The sequence below is a fragment of the Typopeltis vanoorti genome, chromosome 9 (genome assembly GCF_054136105.1).
Source record: "Typopeltis vanoorti isolate ZY-2024b chromosome 9, IOZ_Tvanoo_1.0, whole genome shotgun sequence".
Taxonomy (NCBI): Eukaryota; Metazoa; Arthropoda; class Arachnida; order Uropygi; family Thelyphonidae; genus Typopeltis; species Typopeltis vanoorti.
Genome location: NC_143557.1, coordinates 21,817,357 through 21,832,037, shown reverse-complemented (window position 1 = coordinate 21,832,037; position 14,681 = coordinate 21,817,357). Strand labels below are relative to the sequence as shown.

General features: G+C 37.4%; 1 protein-coding gene across 6 annotated transcripts in view; it reads right to left on the bottom strand.

Annotated features, from left to right (window-relative positions):
• The window catches only part of LOC150102918 (FERRY endosomal RAB5 effector complex subunit 3), a 342,399-nt gene that overhangs the window by 142,212 nt on the left and 185,506 nt on the right, over nt 1–14,681 (bottom strand). The gene's annotated exons all lie outside the window — the stretch shown is intronic.

Sequence of the window (14,681 nt, the reverse complement as noted above, 5' to 3'; positions counted from 1 at the left end):
ATAAAACAGATGAAAAACAATAAAGCACCAAGCATTGATACTATCCCTACTAAACTGTAGTCATATGGAGACAGCACATCAACAGAATATTTAACAACCCTATTCAATAAAATACTACAAACAGGAGAGATCCCAGATGAATGGAGAACTGGAAAGATCACCGAAATATTCAAGAAAGGAAACAAAAGAAACTGCAGAAATTACAGACCAATCAATTTACTCTCCCACACCTATAAAATATTCGTAAGAATTATACAAAATAGATTAAAAAACACCTATGAAGAACTGATAGGCACAGAACAAGCTCGTTTCCAGGGAAACTATTCAACAATAGACCAGATTTTCACATTACACCAACTAGCAGAGGTCAGCTGGGAAGACCATAAGGAACTATATTGTTGATTTGTGGACTTGAAACAAGCTTTCAATAGCATCAATAGAGAAATCCTTCTTAAAGTTCTACTAGAAAAAGCAATAGACAAATATATAATACAGTTTCTGATAAAATATTACTCTAAGACAGCGTTTCTCAACCTTTCTAAGCCCAAGAACTAGTAAAATGCCTAAAACAAGTCTACAGACCATTGTTATGTAATTTAAAAAAAAAAAAACTATGTGGGGATTACTAACATTTGGGAAAATGTTTGACATTTATAACGTAATAAATCTAAAAGAATGTTTGAATACATATGGAAACAGAATTAAATTGGAAGTAAACGATTAAAAGTGTATCATCATTGAAAAAAGTTGCAATTTTTATTAAACAACTAAATAATATGATATAATTATGTTACTAGCTACTTTTAATGAGATGGTTAAACTTCTGGGCCCTTGCAGAGTTGCTGGATATCTGGCTCAATATTGGTCAAGTTCAGTCAAAGACCGGCACACACACCCTAAGACGATTTCTGTATTTTGTTTTTATTTGAAGGAGCAATGAAAATCCTTTCTCACAAAGATAAGTTGCAGAAAACTGCATGACGATTTTCAATGCTTCTTCAGATAATTCAGGAAATTCACTTCTCACTGAAGGCGAGATCCAGAATTGAGCCAAACCAAAATCATGGAATTGCATTTTAAGCCCACTGTCACTTCGAAGCTCAATTAACTGTTCTGTTTTCAATAACGAAAGGTCGTTCTCGTGACTGTAAGCCTGAAATGGATCGTGAACTCGCAGAAATTTCTTATAAAACTTATTCAGAAAATATGTTTCCAAATTTTGTTTCTGAATTTTGAGGCGGTCACAAACCCTTTTCAGAAACTCAGAATCAACAAAAATATCATTTTCCACTAAAAAGCATTCCAACATTGGAAAAGGTGCAAATTGTCTGTCTTTTACATAATTAATCCATAACACCAGTTTTTTCTCAAATGCCTTTATTTTGTCATAGGCATCAAGAAGAGTTAAAGAATTTCCCTGAAGGGAAAGATTTAGTTCATTTAATTTCAAAAAAATGTCTCAAAGATAGGATAGTGTTGATAACCATGTTTCATCAACAAGGAGTGATGCAAAATTAGAATTACTTTCATTTACAAATAATAAAACTTCGTGCCTTAATTGAAATAACCATTGTTAGTACTTTGTCCCTGGAAAGCCAGCGAATTTTGGAATGAAGGAAAAGTTGTATATATTCACTGCCCATTTCATCGCAGAGCAATGAAAATAACCAGTTATTTAACGATCAAGACTTAATAAAATTCTATCTTTACAGCATTGTATAGCATAGTTTTAAATTCTAGTGGTATTCCTTTGAGGCTAACGCTTCCCTATGTATGAAACAATGTACCCAATTCATATTCAGAGCTACATCCTTGACCTTAGAAACAACCCCACTATGCCTGCCTGTTAGGCCACGAGCTCCATCCGAACAGAAGCCATACATATTTCCCACTGGATCCCTTTGTGTATTATGTAATTATTGAGAGTGTGAAATATTTCTTCTCTAGTTGTTCAGGATGACAAAGTTCTAAAAAACAGAATATCGTCATGAATGTTGTTATCCTGTGCATATCTTATGTAACATATTAACTGCGCATCATTTGCAACATCAGTAGTCTCATCTATTTGTTACGCATAATAAGGGCTCTTAACTCTTTCGATTAACTGAGATTCTACGTTACCTGCCATATCATTAATTCTGCAACTGACAGTGTCATTCGAAAGAGGAATCAAATCAACATCTTTTAGTAACTTGTTGCCAAACATAGTTTTTACCACATCTTTTGTCTGTCTTTTACATAATTAATCCAATTATGAAAAACAGGGAAAACAAGTGTCCATGTTTTCTCTATGCACAAACTTCAGAGATAGGATGCTTCCAGTGCCTTGGTATTAATCAAACCGATGGCTGAAACTATATCTTTCCCATGATTTAATATCCCTAAGCATCACTGAAAAAATTCAATTGGCTTATTTTTCACACCACAATGTTTAGTTTCTAAATGTCGTTGGAGTTTCGCAGGTTTAATGCATTCATTCAACAACACTTCATAACACAAAACACATTGAGGTTTCTGTTCACTTTCATCTCCACACCAAGTAAACCCGAATTCCAAATACGAACTATATTTCCTACTGTATTTTTTCTTTGAAGTGCTTGTTTATTCTACTTTAATAGGATCAGATTTACTCGCCGTTACAACACGTGTATCAAAATTAGGATTAGCATCACCTGTTTCTGATTATTAATTAACTTAAGGAATTCACAACATACACTAGAATATAAATTAAATTAAACTTTAATATATATTTCCAATATTTCGGCAAAGTTGCCATCTTCAAAGGAACTCAAAATAAAGAACCATGCAAGCGGGCACTACACAGTAAATGAGAACGAAGCGAGGAAGCTATTGTTTCTCCTAAAAGTCCTGATGGTGCCCCCCTAGCGAGCTATGTGGGTATTCTTGGCTGTTGGGACAGAAAGTCTCCTGATGTATGTCTCCCAAATTTGGGGCAGTCTCATGCAACCAAATTTGTTGAGGTTTGGCATATTTCTTAGGGCTGAGGCTAATTCCATGAAAAGTCTTTCAAATTTGAACTTGCTAGTGTATTATTGTGGCTTTCTTCCACTGTATTCTGTGGCGTGTATCCATAACATGGTCCACAAGATCAAAGTGGCTATACTGGTGAAAACGGATGTAGTCCTTGTGTTCTGAAATTCTGATATTCGCTGTCCTGCCTGATTGGCCAAAGTAGAACAGCTTACAGCTGCAAGGGACCTGGTATACACCAGGTAGGTCTAGGAGAAGTGGTTGGTCTTTAGTGGAGCAGATAAGGAATGCCAATTTTCTATATAGTCTGTAACAAGAGATAAAGTTATGTTTTTTTAAGATTTTGGTAATTTTTTTCCGAGGTGCCTCGGATGTAGGGAATGGTGATGAATTTAGAGTAATCCTTGTTGTGAGGGGGGGGAAGGTTATGGCTTACCAATATTTTTTGGATTTTTTTTTGGGGGGGGGGGTAGCCATTGGCTGAGAAAGTGTTGAGTTCAGTGGTTATGGTATTGTCATTTGAACAGATTAGTTTAGTCCTGTTATTATAGTATGAAGTTATTAGTGTCTTAATAACTCCATATTGTTATGAGGGAGGGGGGGTTTGTTGGTGAATGTATCTGCCTGTATGGGTGGTTTTCTATAAACTGAGAAAACCAAGGTTCCATCAGGCTGGTGAGTGACCAGTGTGTCTAGGAAAGGGAGGCTGTTATTTTCCTCTTTTTCCAGGGTGAACTTGATTCTGGGGTGTTGGTTGTTTAAGTGTGTTAAGAAGGAGAGGAGTGTATCAGAGCCATGTGGCCAAATAGCAAACACATCATCAACGTAGGGAAGCCAAATGGTTGGTTTTTGTGGGGCAGAGTTTAAGGCTTTCTCTTCAAAAGTCTCCATAAAGAAGTTGGCCAAAGGTGGGGAGAGTGGTGAACCCATGTCTGTCCCCTCTATTTGGACTCCCAAAAATGCATAAAGAAAATGTGCCATTATGTCCCATAGTGGATGGCATTGATTCCCACACATACAAATAAGCTAAACATTTGGCCAAAGCGCTCACACACACTATACTGGCAACACACCATCACACATAAAAAAACTCGGCCCACTTCAAAGCCAGCATAGAAAACCTTACACTCCAACATACTGACATAATGGTCAGTTTTGACGTCTCCTCCTTATTCACAAATGTCCCACTCAAGGAAACCTTAGAGATAATCCAAGCTAAATTTCCTCCCGATATCTCAGCCCTATTTCAGTTCACAATGAACTCAGGCTATTTCGTTTGGCAGGAAAAATTCTACAAACAGATAGAGGGGACAGCCATGGGTTCACCACTTTCCCCACCCTTGGCCAACTTCTTTATGGAGACTTTTGAAGAGAAAGCTTTAAACTCTGCCCCACAAAAACCAACCATATGGTTTCCCTACGTTGATGATGTGTTCGCTATTTGGCCACATGGCTCTGATACACTCCTCTCCTTCTTAACACACTTAAACCACCAACACCCCAGAATCAAGTTCACCCTGGAAAAAGAGAAAAACAACAGCCTCCCTTTCCTAGACACACTAGTCACCAACCAGCCTGATGGAACCTTGGTTTTCTCAGTTTATAGAAAACCCACCCATACAGGCAGATACATTCACCAACAATCCCCCCCCCGCCCTTTAACAACAATATAGAGTTATTAAGACACTATACAACAGGGCTAAACTAATCTGTTCAAATGACAATGCCCTAACCTCTGAACTAAATCACATCCTCAACACTTTCTAACAATGGCTACCCCCCATTAAAAAAAAAATCCAAAACTATTGAAACCAGTAAACCACAACCCTCCTTCCTTTCAAAACAAGGATTATTCTAATCCATCACCATTCCCTACATCGGAAAAAAATCACCAAAATCTTAAAAAAACATGACTTGACCTCATGTTATATAGAAAATTGGCATCGCTCATCTGCTCCACTAAAGCCCAACCACTTCCTCTAGACCTACCTGATGTATACCAGGTCCCTTGCAGCTGTAAGCTGTTCTACTTTGGCCAAACAGGCAGGACAGCCAATATCAGTATTTCAGAACACAAGGACTACATCCATTTTCACCAGTATGGCCCCTCTGGCCTTGCAGACCATGGTCTGGATACACGCCACAGAATACAGTGGAAGAAAGCCACAATAATACACCATAGCAAGTTCAAATTTGAAAGACTTTTCATGGAATCAGCCTCAGCCCTAAGAAACATGCCAAACCTCAACAAATTTGGTTGCATGAGACTGCCCCAAATTTGGGAGACATACATCAGGGGACCTTCGGCCCACCGGCCAAGAATACCCACATAGCCCGCTAGGGGGCACCATCAGGACTTTTAGGAGAAACAATAGCTTCCTCGCTTCGTCCTCATTTATTGTGTGTAGTGACTGCATGCACGTGTCTTTATTTTGAGTTCCTTTGAAGATGGCAACGGGACATTGCCGAAATATTGGAAATATATATTAAAGTTTAATTTAATTTATATTCTAGTGTATGTTGTGAATTCCTTAAGTTAATTAATAATCATGTATAATCAATGTATAAGCCTTTCTACGAGCATCACCTGTTTCATTGCTTTTCTTTTAAAGGTCGTAGTTTTAAGCCACTTAGTACAAAGTTCTAAGCCAAATAGCAGCAGAATGTTCACAGAATGAACATTCTGGCCCTGTTTGTTGATTTTTTTAAGTATCCATTTTATTTCAATAATTTTTACTTATTTAATTTTAATTTGTTTTGTTTGGATAATTAAAATATATATATATTTATTTATTTAAGTCTGCCTGAGGACTACTTGTCCAATTGTCGGGGACCACAAGTTGAGAAACACTGCTCTAAGACAAATGCAATAATTAAAAAAGGGCACACTCACAACAGAACACAGAGGAGTAATGCAAAGATGCCCAAACGAAGTTGTAAAGAAGTCAATAGACAATGCGCCTGGAATCAATTTCAATGGTTTAAACATAAATAATATGCGTCCAAATATGCAGATCTCATCTTTATTGCAAGAACCCCAAATGAACTACAAAGGTTGATAAACAAGTTAAACGAAACCTGTAAAACATATGACATGACATGACAATAAATCTACAAAAGACAAAAGTGATGAAAATAGGGTGGAACAGAACTACACCATCTCAGCCACCCTAAATGGAGAACAAACAGAACAAGTAGACAACTTCATATATCTTGGATCAAAACTAACAGAAACAATAGATGAACTCGAAACAATCAAACACAGAATAGCGATAGGATGGTCCACCATGGGAAAATGAAAGAAAATCTGGAAAACAAACAATATATCTAAGAAAGCCAAAATCAAATTATATGAATCAATAATTATACAACAGTCATCTATGGAGCAGAAGCATGGACAGTTAAGAAAAGAGAGGAGAAAAAACTGCTGGCATTTGAAATGAAATGTTTAAGAAAAATAAATAGAACAAGTTGGATAGAAAAGAAAACAAACAGCACAGTCAGACAAGAATTATTGTATAAAAAGACAATAATAGAAAAAATCAGAAAACAATTGAGATGGTTTGGCCACACTACGCATGGACGCAAACATATTTCCTAATGTCCTAATCAATACTTTTCCAACTGAAAAAAGAAGACTCAGAAGACCATGAATTACTGGCTGAAATTAATAAAGAACATTTCAGGATGCAGAACATATAAAGAACTTTTTTGAACAGCAAGGAATAGAGAAGACTGGAATATGCTGCTCAAGGGAAGACTCAACTCATCTTAGACGGAAGAGAAAAAGAAGATTAATTTGGATGCACTTATTGGTATGTCACAGGTCACTTTCAGCAGACGATGTTTCTGGGATCGAAGTTGCATTCTCTTGTTAATTTGCTGACATCTTCTTTTAATGATTTACCATTTTCTGTTGGAAAGTTCAAATTAATATTTGTTTTCTCTCTTTTTCCAACATTGATGGTGCCTAATATTAGGACTTTAGTTCCTTGTGTTGTCCATTACAATTTTTTAAACTAGTCCCCTGCTATACCAAATTGTTGCTGTTTCATGTACTGTGACTGTTTTTGTGTACCCTGAAGATGCTGGATATAATACCAGCGAAATATCAGCAAATAAGTTAATAAATATTATTTTTTTATCATTTTGTGTTGTCATCAATACCGTGAAAATAAATAACGTACTGTGAACACATAAACCTTTCCATGCGTTTAATAAAATATGGTGGTGGATATTGCATCAAGTTAAAGTGCATAATTCTATATTTACAACATTGAAAACCATTACCCTTTGCCCACAATTCCAGCCTATTCAAATCACCCTATAAATGCTGCAAATCAGTTGTACCTCTGATTATTATTATTACAGGTATCTCCATGGAATCAGTAGACTCATCGCAGGAGACCTAAACTATCAAAACAACATCTATCATATCTCTTCTTGAATTCATTTACAGATGAAGCCCTCACAACTGAGTCAGGCAATGCATTCCACTCGTTCATCACCCTGGAGGGAAAAAAATTTGTTTTCACACCCTTGTTAACCACACTTTTCCTTAATTTCCAGGGATGACTTCCTGTTCTTTCATCACTATCACACAGCTGAAACATTTCCCCTGCATCAATCTTATAAAAACCTTTTAGTAACTTAATTGTTTCCATCATATCCCCTCTTCTTTGCCTATCAACCAACCTCTGCAATCCACAATCTCTCAATCTATCAATGTAGGGAGCATTTTTTAACATCACTCACCAACTTGGTCACTCTCCTCTGAACCCTCTCCACAACCTCCTCATCTCCAAGGAATCCAGGTGACCAGACCTGAGCACAGTAATCCAAATGTGGAAGTATCAACGCTTTATAAAGGTGAATAATAACCTCATTATCGCTGGATGTTAGTGTGTTCCTCAATAACCAAGTAATCCTATGTGCAATCTTGGACACCTTAGCAATGTGTCCCCCTGAACTTCATCTCCCTATCCATCAACACCCCTAAGTCCCTAGTCTCATCAATCTCTTGGAGTACTGTTCCATCAATATAGTACACAGCTGGTAATCTTTTAATCCCAAAAGGCATAACGTTACACTTTTCCACATTGAACTGACATCCATTACCTTTTGCCTATTTTGCCAGCTTATTTAAATCATCCTGCAAACTCCTCTCAACATCAGCTTGATTTTTTATTGCACTACCCAACTTTGCATCATCAGCAAACAACTGAATATCTCCCTTTAAGCCATTTACTATATCATTTATGTACAAATTAAACAACAATGGCCCAAGCACAGAGCCCTGAGGCACACCACTGGTCACCTGCCTCATCCTGGACTCTGCTCCTCCATACACCACCTTCTGGTATCTCTCCCTGAGCCATTCTCCTATCCATATCACCAGTTTAGTATCTATTCCCATCTGCTCCAACTTACGCAAGTGTTCCGTGGGGTATCCTGTCAAAAGCCTTAGCAAAATCCAGAAGTACCACTGTGTAGCCATTCCCTTTGTGCAACTCAGATGTCATTCTATTATAAAAAGTTAGTAAATTGCTAAGGCAGGATCGACTTTTAACAAAACCATGTTGGTCCCTACAGAGTATCATATCCTGATCCACCCATTCTTGAATTTTGTCTTTAACACTTTTCCAATACTTTTACCACCACTCCCAAGATGGTGATTGGTCTGTAATTAACTACTGCAGTTTTGGAGCCACCTTTATGCAAAGGAACTACTGTGCCTTCCTTCCTTCCACTCCCTAGGGACCATACCAGAGTTCAAACGAGGCGTTGATAATTCCTTTGCACATTCATGCAACACCCGAGCTGATATTCCAGCTAAACCTACAGCAATGTTTGCATTTAAATTTTGCAATATACTAAGTATTCTGATTTCTTAACTTCAATTCTCACATTAGTTATTGCTACAGGTACAGAGATATCCTCACTTGGGTGATAGACGTTTGAAAAGTAATCACTCACAGCTGATTGCCCTACCTATCTTTGCATCATCAGAAAACAACTGTCAGCCCTTTTCCAATATCATTAATGTATAGATTAAACAACAATCGTTCAAGTACTGATCACTGGGGCATACTACTGGTCACCATAAATTTGGAAGATACACAATTCCACATATACTACTTTCTGATACCTGTCCATTAGCCACCCACTTATCCAAGATAATAGTTTATGTTCCAATCCCATATCCTCTAGTTTATGCAACAGCTTTTTATGTGGTATCCTATCAAAGACCTTAGCAAAATCCAACAGTATCATAGTGTATATATTCTCTTTATCCAACTCAGCCATAACATTATTATAAAATATAAGCAAACTCTTCAGACACGACTGCTCTTTAGTAAACCCATGCTGTTCCTTGCAAAGTACATCTCGTTTGTCCACCCATTTCTGTATACAACTTCTTATCAACTTCTCTAAAATCTTTACAATTACTCCAGAGATACTGATAGGTTGATAGACACGTCAGTCTTTGCACTACCCTTGTGCAATGGGATTATCATACATTCTTTCCATTCCTGTAGGATCTTTCCTGGGCTAAGACTCAAATTATACAAATATGTCAAGGGTCTAGCCAGTTTAGCTGAACATTCCTTTAGTAGAAGTTCTGATGTCCCATCTGCCCTTGTACATTGTTTCTTTTACTTTCAGCATAACAATAAACTTCTTTTGGATCTTTTGACTGTGCAGCCAATTTCTTTTCATATTCCAATATAATGTAGCTTGCTGTACAACCCGCATAACTTTTCTGGCTTTATATATTCTTTATTTTCTGAGCTTTACATATTTTGTAACTTTTCTCACGCTTATTCTCATGATACTTGCTATTATGGACCTCTTGTTTAATGAGATTGAACATCCATTTCACTCCCATTCTATTTGGCTTTCAAATTATAGGTACACATTCAGATACTGCATCATTTAAGCATGTTTTCAAAGCTTCCCATGCACTGTTGATATCCTTACCATTCAACAACTGATAACATAGAAGCAAAGATAGCATTCTCCTGACTTTTTCATAATTTCCAGATTGTAGTTCAGCATGATCACTGTTACCAACTGGTTGCAAAATAGTCACATCCGTAACTTAGACACCTTCTGATGCTATGATCAAATCTAACACTCTTTGTATTCGAGTTGCTTCTTTCACGTGCTGCTTGAGAAAGATGTCACGTAAATAGTAAGAAATTCTCCTTTGTTCTTATCATGAGTTTTCTCAGCTACCCAATCAATATTCAGATAATTTAAGTCACTCATAATAATTATTCATTTAGTGCTCATCAGGGTAATTTGGCAGTACATTTCTTCATCCCCAGCAATTGAGCTTCCAGGTCTGTAGCAAAATCTTCACTTGTATTTCATCCTGTTACCGTCCACCTCATTCCATATAGTCTCAAACTCAGTGCTACAAGGGACATTATTACCATTACTGCTTTCATGTGTTTCTATCCTAACTGGATCTGGACTCAAGTCATCCGATATCATTAATAGTAGTCCCTTTCCTCCTGTATCTCTTCGACCATTCCTATAAATACTGTATCCCTTGCACTCGATTCTCGTTACAACATTATTATTATTATATGACACCTCCAGGGAGTCCAAAGACTTACTGAGGGAGGGCAACTACTCTACAGCTCATTCTAACTGCAACTACACCAATGCCATCTACTGTCCACCTCCACTAGTATTTACAGACAATCACAAACATCCATGCCCACAGCAGGATTTGAACCTGCAGCCTTTTGGCTGGAGAACGGATATGCTAATCACTTGGTCAACCAGGCTGGCAACTCTGAAAGACAGGTTTCACTAATGTCAACAATTTTAAGCCACAATGTATTCACCAAAGCAACAAACTCAACCACTTTGTTTATAATTATGCTGGTATTTGTATATACATATAACAAGTTACCTCCTCACTTTTTCTTATACTTAAATCTACAGTCTGCTTGGCTCTGTTAGGCAACTTTCTCTTTTCCTTCCAACAAATACTAAAATGCTCAAACCCAAAGTGTAGTCCATTTACACTTTGGGTTTGTAGTCCATCTACTCAGCAGATTCATAATCATGCTCACTGATATTCATAACACTATTATATCTACAAATCCCAGCTACACTTACATACACATCCTTAATGTTCATCCCATGATGATCTAGTTTCTCTGACTCTCTGCATTGGGTTTCATTCCGATAAATAATTTCTCTTAGGCACTTGGTACCAAATCCATTCAAGTGCAGACCATCCCTCTTATACAAACCTTTTCTACCATCAAACTCACTCCAGACATCCAAATTTACACCCATCATCTACATTGCTTGCCTGCACATTTAATCATTTGCTATCATTGCCATCCTTCTCAACTAATTACTATACTATCTGGGTAATAAACTAACTATTTTTAACTCCTCAGTTTTCTTTCTCACTTTAGGTGTTAGATAATTTTTGTCAACAAATGAGAACCACCACTGTGATAGATGTGAATAGGACTGGTTTGAAAAAGTTCTTGCTTGGGATGTCACTTTTCATTGGATAACTTTTAACCCAACACCTGCAACACTAATATACTTCAGGATTACAACCTTTCATGGTAGGATTGCCATTAAAACAAAAACAGTTTAAATGTCACTGTATTTTATTTAAGATGCCAACGAAAGGATTAATGCACATACATGAATCTCCCAACTTGTGACAGTGCTAATGTCATGATGAACTTTCATTTTGCTGTATGCCTAATAAATAAAATTTTAATGAATATACAAATTTATATGAATCAACACATTCATATAAATCTGGTAGAACATCTGAAAATCAGAGATTCAAATAATAATTTCAATCATAATCTTGAAACAACATATTTAGTTTCAAGATTATAGCAGTTCCAAGAGTTTTCCTGCCAAATTCAGTAAGTTGCAGTCTTTTTGTTGTTTTTATGTGTCATCTGGTCATTTTCAACTCTTGATGACCTTGTGAAAAAAAGCCCTCCAATCTCACTCAACCTCTTGCCTTTCTTTCAGCAATTGTAGGTTCAAGTTGGTAAGTTCTTTTATGTTGTCCATCCAACTCTTTTGTGATCTTCCTCTTCTTCTCATTCTCTCAATCTTTCCCAGCATAATTGTCTTTTCCTATGATTCATCAGCTCACATAATATGTCCAACGTACAGGGTGGCCATAAAATAACTTTCCCTCTTTGGAGGCATCTGCAGCTAAAACTAATAAACAGAATGAGACCAAATTTTATATCGAGACATTTGAAGGCATGGGGAGATGATTTCTGCAGAAAAAAGATTTAGTACCAAAAGTCGCCGATAGGGGAAATTCTGGCGCTGGAGGAACTGAAAACACGTGGATAATTACATTAAAAGCAGATAAAATGGAATAATAACATTTCAACGTTGTAAGCGACAGCCGCATCGCTCATTCCAGCTGGATATGTGGTGCGTTACAAAGATAATAATAATAATAATTAAACTAACACAACAACTTGCGAGAGAAACAGAAATTAATGCAGTGATTGAACTCACAGGAAATAATGTTTTAGTCATCAGAATCGGGATACCCTGGACCACATACACGATTTTCAATGTGCTGCCCTTTCTTGTGTACAGCAAATTGCATCCGGTGTGCGATATGCTCTACAGCTGAGCGTAAGGAGTCGGGTTGGATGTTCATAACAGCCCATTTTATGTTCTCTTTCAAGACATGCAAGTTGGGAATGCCCCCAACATACACAACGGATTTCAAATACCCCCTCAGCCAAAAGTCACATGGAGTGATGTACGGGATCGAGGCGGCCATGCCGTCGGAAAGAACTGACTGATAACCCTCTCATTACTGAAATGCTGCCATAAAAGGTGCTGTACTGAACGTTCAATGTGTGGCCATGCTCCATTCTGCATAAAAATTATGGAGTCCAAACATTGTCTTTGTTGCAATGCAGGAATGACAACATTTTGCAGCATTCGTCGATAAATCTCTCCAGTAATGGAGCAGGTTACACGACCTGTACGTGTAATACGCTCAAAAAAGTATGGTCCTATTATGAAATTGGCTGTGAAGCCACACCACACGGTTACTTTTGGAGAATGCAGTGGTACTTTCTGGATCGCTTGAGGACGTTCAGATGCCCAAATTCTGCAGTTGACCCATTCAGATAAAAATGAGCCTCATCACCCCACAATATTCTCCAAGGCCAGTCGTTGTCAACCTCCATTCAGGCAAGAAATATTAGCACGACGGTCATGCGCTTGTCATAATCTGTGGTAGTTAGTGCTTGCACATGACTGAACTTATATGGATGGAAGTGAAGCATTTTCCGTAAGATTTTCCAGACTGTACCATAAGCCATATCAAGTTTGTGAGCTATGGTATGAGCGCTTGGACCAGTACTGCTCCCTGTGTCGTCGAACACCGCAGTAGCAATGTCTGTTACTGTCTGTTACTTTCCATCCTCTGCCAGGTCTAACCCCTAGTGATCCAGTTTCTTCAAACTTCTTAATCATAGCTCTTAGTGCTACAGTTGACATAATCTGTAGCATTATGTCAACTGTAGTTTACATACCTACAGTTGACATAATACACAGGTCCTATGCCAACTGTAGTTAATCATAGCTCTTAGTGCTACAGTTGACATAGGACCTGTACACAGGTTATGAAGCCTAAATTCCCGAAGGGCCACTATGGCATTGCACTGTTTAAGGTAAAACAACTTAACAAGTAAAGCACTCTGAGGCAAGGTAGGACACACATTGAGCACAATTCATCAGTCATTCGAATAACAGACTGAACGTTCCCAATCCCTTTTTAAGTGGAATTGGTGGTGCTGCTGTCATGTATGCACAGTAAAATTTGCATAATCCTTTTTACCTGTGTTTACTGCAAATATTTGACTGCTTTCGGCTCCACCAGCACCAAAATTTCCCCTACCGGCAACTTTTGGTACTAAATCTTTTTTTTGCGGAATTCATCTCCCCATACCTTCAAAAGTCTGAATAGAAAATATGGTCTCATTCTGTGTATTAGTTTTAGCTACAGATACCTTCAAAGAGGGAAAGTTAATTTATGGCTACCCCTGTACATCAACTTCTGTTCAGCAATCATCACCTTCAAGGAGCATTCTGTCTTTATACTCTCTAAAACCTTCTTATTGGAGTCCATCAGATTCATTCTTGAAGTCCATCAGATTCTTAATTCAAATGAATCAATTCGCTTTCTATCTTTCTTCTTAATAATCCAGCTTTCACATCCATACATTACTGGAAATACCACTGCTTTGACAATTCTAACTTTAGTGGACTTACTCACACCTCTACCTTTCATAATTTTTGTCAGATTTAACATAGTTTTTCCCATGACTATCCTTCTTTTAATTTCATCTTCACATTTACCATCATTTCTGACTCTGGACCTCAGTAAATCTTAACTTAAAACAATTTCTATTTTATCTCCCTCTATTAAAAATTCATTTAAATTGCCAGAGGCCATCACTTGTTTTGCTGATGTTTAAATTAAGTTCGGATTCATTACTTTCTCTCTTAACCAATAGAATCAGCTGCTCCAGATCTTTGTTAGTTTTTGCTACTATGAGGACTGCATCATCTGCATATCTTAAATTATTTATTTTCCTGCCACCAATCTTAATTCCATTGGGAACTTTGTCTTTACATGTATCTTAATA